The sequence below is a fragment of the Papaver somniferum genome, chromosome 3, assembly GCF_003573695.1.
Source record: "Papaver somniferum cultivar HN1 chromosome 3, ASM357369v1, whole genome shotgun sequence".
NCBI lineage: Eukaryota > Viridiplantae > Streptophyta > Magnoliopsida > Ranunculales > Papaveraceae > Papaver > Papaver somniferum.
Window position 1 is genome coordinate 148,299,095 of NC_039360.1, and position 7,637 is coordinate 148,306,731.

The window sequence follows — 7,637 nt, forward strand, 5'->3', positions numbered from 1 at the left end:
ATCTAGCTGCAATGCGCCTGTGACATTAACTCAGACCACCACCATGAGCAATCTCACAACTTCCAGTTGCGCACTTCAGCTCAACTGCCATGATGCACTTCATATTCAGTTGCTAACCCTATCAGCTCCTTTTCACAGTTCCACCATCTCTCACTGATCACCAGAGGCACTGCAACTGTAGCTCCCTTTCTTGGCTCATGTATACCTGCACACAACCATTCCCTGTAACGTTCCTAAGCATACAACTAATGCTTCATTTCAGCTCATCCTTTATCATACTCTGCACCCACCAGTAGCACAACAGACCCACCACAAGCTAGACCACCGGTTCAGCTCATCATAGACCCATAAGCACCAACCATTTGCCTCTCATCAGTACTACCAGAACCCCTGCATATTCTCCTAATCATTCTTCTATAAATTCAGTTCATTCATTACCAGCATATAAATGCTCATAACACAATCCTTGGAAATCAACACCTTCCTTGCGACTCCAACTTCAGTTCGCTTCACCAATTCAGTCGACACAATGCTCAAAAAGTATCACAGCACCTCTAGCAACATCATTCAACACATAACTGCAGCTTGTTGTCTGCAACAGCTACATATCAATTTCATTCATCTCAGGCAAACACAATCATTCATTCACATACTCTTGATCTGTATCAGCTCACAACAAACCCATTTCAACTTGCAACTTCAAACTCCCATCTGTTTCTACTCAGCTACCAACTGCAACCAATACCACCAACAGTTCATTGCAACCAGCTTTTGCAACTCAACTGCCATTCAAACTGGCAATCCTTGCGCTCCGCTATGCCATCTCAATCACAGTTCAATTTCACATCAGGCAAAACCCTCAGCTAGCTTTGTAGTTCCCATCTGTAGCTTAAACATCATTGCACCCTTAACCTGTAATTCTCAAGAAACCCTAGCAGAATCAATCCAGTTCTTCATCTCAAATTCAGATCCATCAAAACCCCATGCAAGAATTCAAGCATCTGAGAATTATTTCGTGCCTAACTGCAATCTTACCAAATCAGAATCTAAATCATACATTTCTCAACACCACAGTGAGCTTCTCTTCCTCTCTAATCAATACAAACCAAACTGGAGTTACCCATCTCAATACCCCAACTTCCGATCGATGGCAGCAATATGACCACAGATTATCAACACCTTCTCAACTTCTGCATCTCTGCAACCACAGCACAGTGACCTCAATCTCTGATTTATAGCATTTTCTCGATCTATTTCAGCAGCAGCTTCATGAGCTTCCAGCATCATTCATTCAGCAATTCATGGCCACCAGCAACACCCAATTCTTCAATCACATCCATTTCGTTCATCTTCTCTCCATCCGCAGAACAAACCCCATTGTCTGAACTAGATTCAACCTCAATCTCTCTCGATCTCTTGATCTTGAATTCCATGGCCGCTCGGTTTAAGGCAGTGTGGGAAAGAGAGGAACAATGATGAGAGAAAAGGTTTCTCTCGATTTTAGGTTTTAGTGAGGAAGTGAAAGTGATATACCACCCCATGTGCCACTGGATAGGGCCACTGAAATTGCACCCCATGTACTGTCAGTTCTAGGAACTGACAACTTATTCAATATTTTGCTCATAACTTTCTCATGCCACGTCGGAACGCCCCACATTCTTTCGCCACTGGCCATCTTTTCGCTTTCCCCAAGTTGATGAGATGAAATCCAGGATTTAAACGAGTTACACCCTTTTTCTCCAATGACTCTGAAACACTATAAAACTCAAAAGCAACATAAGATACATAATTCACAAGAAAATATAGCAGAAATAAATACTATATATAAAATTAGGTGTTTTAGACACCTATCAAATTCTCCCACACTTAGACTTTGCTAGTCCTCGAGCAAATCAAACAAAACAATTCTAAATGATACATACAACTCCATCTCATGAGGGTTTACTAGAGATATACCCACAAAACCTACTTTTCCAGCTTACTAGTTCTCTGTAATGATAGTATCCAACGCGCTAAGAAGACATAGAAATTTTGCACACTAGTCATAAGAAGTTAGACACATAAATGAACACAATCTCATCCTTAAAGGTTGAGAGAGAAATAACCATCCCTTCTCGAACGAAATTCGGGTTCGGAATGATCGGAAGTCTTGACTCTGACTCACAAGAAATGGTTTTATGAAGTTGCTCTCAATAATAAATAGCTCTTTATGGGTCACACATGTGTCGAGGTAGGAATGAAAAAAGAATCCTGCGACACGTTGAATAGTAGGAAGGCAAAAACCCTCCGAATTGTTTTGAAAACCCACATCTTTTATTTATTTTGAAAACCCTTTTTCTGACGATCTCTAAGAAAGGAAATCAACCACTTAACGAAGGTGGGAATATGCTTACTTACCTTTTTATCCGTTCGACGTGCAGCTAGCACCACTCTCACAGCATCCATAGAAACGTCTTCGGTCTTCAATCGGTGTCTTCATCTTCGTCTTCGGTCTTCAACTCTTGATGATGAAATCTTGAACTTCGTAGAATCTTGACAATGTGATTCTTTCCTCTAATTCCTTGTTGCTTGAAACTTCATTACGGATATTTCTTCTTCCATTGGCTTTATTGAATAAATACAAAACCAAAAACGAACTAAACAAACAAAAATATGATGCAATGATTTTTTTTTATTCTTTTTTTGATAATAATAAAATAAATACAAAATATGAAAACTAATGATGAACCTAATAAAAAATTTCTCTTTTTTTTTTTAACAAGAGAAAATGATACAAATACAAAATAAAGATAAAAATAAAAATGTAAGTACAAAGGCCATGGTGTAAGTACTTTACTGCTCGATTCTCCACAACTCGTATGTCTCGATATCATAAACTTCTTGACTCTCATCTTGATAATATTCACTCTCGTACAATAGTCTTCAACTTGTAAAAAAAAAAAATCTGCTCCTTGTCTTGTTGCTATACTTAAATCTGATCATTTTTGTGCTGTTGCTTGTAAACCTTAAACCTCTTCAACTTTCCTTCGAATTTGTGATGCTAATCTTGTTGATGATGATGGTGTTTCTATGGACCTGTTGGTGTAGAGAGATAAAGTGGATGGTTCCAACTGCGAATAAGATTACAAGTGACATGTAAGTTAGCAATTCGATGTCACCATTCATGATTGATAAAATAGCACTCAAGAGATCAAAATAGTGCTTCTATTGGTGGGAGGTTGGGTAGCTCACCATTCTACCCGGAGTTTACGTACGGTGACACACACTCTAAAAGCACAAATTTAGACAGGTACAAAAATGAAGGTCGGTGCCTCTCATGATGTAACATGGGTAGTCTCCACTATAGGGATCACAAATCTAATACCGAATTCAGTCTGCACCTCATTTGCCACTGGGATGGTTAAATCCAACTTTAACTCTCATACAAGTAAGAAACCCGATCATGTTCTCTGTCATCTCTAAGTTCAGTCACTCTTATGAGAATCTCGATGTAATCTTAGCGACATGTATACTATGTGACTCTAAACTAACCACAAGTTGGAGTTTTCTTATTCACTATTTTACAAAAAGTTGAAAAATTTCATGAAAATTTACAATGCAAATGCAACCACTCCCCCACACTTAAACTTTACATTGTCCTCAATGTAAATTGAATCGTCCAAAGAAAGTCAAGGTGGGAAATCCATATGATAATGACAAGAAATCAGAAAAAAATAAAAATAAAAACAAAACAAGACAAAAACTAAAAAAAACAAGAAATAAATACAAGACAAGAAATACTCATCCTATGGGTTGCCTCCCATTTAGCGCTTGGTTTAAAGTCGTCAGCCCGACTATCTCCTTGCTTTCTATGCCTCCTCCAGAGGGAGTGCATCCACAAAGTTAGCTCCTTCCACCACTTCGGAAGTGAAATTCTCATAATATGGTTTCAACCGGTGCCCATTAACTTTAAGTTCCTTGCCTGTAGCTATGCTACGAATTTCCACTGCACCATGAGAAAACACATTAGTAACAATAAAAGGTCCAATCCAACGTGACCTTAATTTACCCGGAAATAAATGCAAGCGAGAATTAAACAAAAGCACTTTCTGCCCAATGCAAAATTGTTTCCTAGAAATCATGTTATCATGAAATGCTTTCGTCTTTTCCTTATAAATGCGCGAGCTTTCAAATGCATCATTGCGAGCTCCTCTAGCTCTTGGAGTTGTAACTTCCTTTGCTTTCCAGCCCCATCCATCTCCATATTGCATTGCTTAATAGCCCAAAACGCCTTATGCTCAATTTCAACGGGTAAATGACAAGGTTTACCATACACAAGCCTAAAGGGAGACATCCCGATAGGTGTCTTGTATGCGGTTCTATAAGCCCACAAAGCATCATTAAGTCGCATGCTCCAATCTTTCCTTGTTGGGTTCACCGTCTTCTCTAGAATGGATTTCACCTCCCGGTTAGAACCTCGGCTTGTCCATTTGTTTGGGGATGATAAGGTGTTGCAATCTTGTGCGACACATTGTACTTCTTCAACAAGCTTTGTAAGATCCTGTTTTGAAGTGAGAACCCCCATCGCTAATTATGGCTCTTGGAATTCCAAACCTTGCAAAGATATTAGCTTGCACAAAATCTGAAACCACTTTAGAATCATTAGTCGGGGTGGCCTTAGCTTCCACCCATTTGGAACATAATCACAACAAGTAAGATATAAAAATTCCCATGAGAGTTGACAAAAGGACCCATAAAATCAATACCCCATACATCGAAAACTTCAATAAATTGAATAAAAGTTTGTGGCATTTGATTTCGGGCACCTAGATTGCCTGTTTTTGGCACCTATCACAAGTTGTACAAAATATATGCATCTTTAAACAAGGTTGGCCAATAGAAACCGCTTTCAAGTACCTTGTAAGCGGTTCTCTTACTCCCAAAATGTCCTCCGCAAGCATAGGAGTGACAAAAAGACAAGATAGAATTAAATCATTCGGGAACGCACCTTCGTAATACTTGGTCACTACCTTGTTTCCATAAGTATGGATCATCCCATATGTATTGGTTCCCTAACCTCTTAAGTTTGTCCCTCTCAGCACGAGACAAGTTCTTTGGGATTTGTTTAGACACCAAGTAGTTGACAATATCGCATACCATGGTTCTCCAAAGGCAATTGAGAATAGTTGCTCATCCGGGAAAACTTTCACGCAATGGGATACTTCCCGTCCACCAGCAAGACGGCTCAAATGATCCGCAACGGTGTTCTCAATTCCTTTCTTGTCTTGATTTCAATATCAAACTCTTGCAAGAGAAATCCATCGTATGAGCCTCGGTTTCGCTCTTTCTTCATTAGCAAGTACCTAAGCGCTGCATGATCAGAAAAGACAACAACTTTTGTACCAATTAGATAAGAGCGAAACTTTTCCAAAGCAAAAACAATGCTAAACTCTTTTTCAGTGGTTGTGTAGTTTTGTTGGGCCTCATTTAACGTTCTAGAAGCATAATAAATAGCATGAGGTATCTTCCCCACACGTTGCCCAAGCACCACCAACCGCATAGTCACTTGCATCACACATGAGCTCAAAAGGCTTGCTCCAATCCGGTGGTTTAATGATAGGGGCTGAAATCAAAAGTTCTTTCAAACGATTGAATGCCGCCATACACTTTTCATCAAAGTTAAAAACCACATCTTTTTGCAATAAGTTGCAAAGTGGTGATGCTATCTTGGAAAAATCCTTGATAAATCTACGATAAAAACCTGCATGACCAAGAAAAGAGCGTATCTCCCTCACCGTAGTGGGAGGGGTTAAAGCACGAATAAGGTCTATTTTAGATTTATCGACTTCCAAGCCTTTAGAAGATATTATATGGCCTAAAACTATGCCATGAGTTACCATGAAATGGCACTTCTCCCAATTTAGCACAAGATTTGTTTCAACACATCGTTCAAGGATTAATGACAAGTTGTGCAAGCAAAGGTCAAATGAATCACCAAAGACACTAAAGTCATCCATAAACACTTCGATTATGTTTTCAACATATTCTGAGAAGATACTTACCATACACCTTTGAAAGGTAGCTGGAGCATTGCACAAGCCAAAAGGCATCCTTCTATAAGCAAAAGTACCGAAAGGATAAGTGAAAGTGGTTTTCTCTTGATCCTCCGGCGCTATCATAATCTGATTGTAACCTGAATAACCATCAAGGAAGCAATAATAAGAATGTCCAGCTAAACGTTCAAGCATTTGATCAGTAAAAGGCAATGGAAAATGATCCTTCCTAGTGATGGCATTCAATTTCCTGTAATCAATACAAACCCTCCAACCGGTTTGCACACGAGTTGGGACAAGTTCATTCTTATCATTCTCCACCACCATCACACCTGATTTCTTTGGTACTACTTGTACCGGGCTCACCCACTTGTTGTTGGATATGGGGTAGATAACACCCACGTCCAAAAGCTTTAGTATCTCCTTTTTCACAACTTCCATCATGGGAGGGTTCAAACGACGTTGCGCTTCCCTTATAGGCTTTGCATCGTCCTCCAAACGAATCTTATGCATACAAACGGCAGGGCTTATACCCTTGATATCAGCAATTGTCCATCCTATGGCCGTCTTGTACTTCATTAGCACCCTTAGAAGTTTTTGCTCCTGTAATTCACTAAGCTTGTTAGAAACAATCACAGGTAAATCTTCCTTGTCACCCAAGTACAAGTACTTTAGGTGATCGGGAAGAGGTTTCAGTTCTAACTTTGGAGATTTAACATGGAAGGTACAAGCTTTTCATCACTGCATGGTAAAGAAACAAAAGAAATATTATGAGTTTTCGGGCATCCTTGTAGTGAATTAAGATCACCAAGGGCTTCCTTGACTTCATTACCACACTCTACACCATTATCCATGGATGTAGTCAAAACGGTTTCCAAAGCATCATCACCATTCAATTAAAATACTTGTTGTTCCAATGTATCCATAACATCAATGGAGAAACAAGAGTGGACATCACTAGGATATCTCATCGTCTCGAAAATGTTGAAACGTATTGTTTCTCCATCAAACTCCATAGTTAGCGTTCCTTTATCCACATCAATAATGGTTTTCGCCGTTTTCATGAAGCGACGCCCAAGTAGCAATGGAAGAGACGAGTCCGGTGACCCTTCATTCATCTCTAACACGCAAAAGTCAGCTGGAAATACAAGTTGATTAACCTGCACAAGAACATCCTCAACAATACCCATTGGGTAAACATTAGAGCGATCGGCTAATTGCAATATAATTCCAGCCTTTTTAAGAGGACCTAACTCAAGTGAATTGTACATAGATGCATGCATAACATTAACGGATGCACCTAAATCCAACATAGCTTTGTTAAATGTGGTGTTACCAATTGTGACTGGAATGTCAAAGCTACCGGGATCTTTACATTTCAGTGGGAGTTTGTGTTGTAAGATTGCCGAAGCATTCTCCCCCACACTTAGCACTTCATTACCTTTGAGCTTTTGCTTATTGGTACACAATTCCTTCAACACTTTCGCATACTTGGGAACTTGCTTGATCGCATCAATGAGTGGTATGTTCACATGAATCTTCTTTAAAACGTCTAAAATCTCCTTTTCTAGTTCCGCCTTCTTGGAACTTGCAAATCTGCGAGGG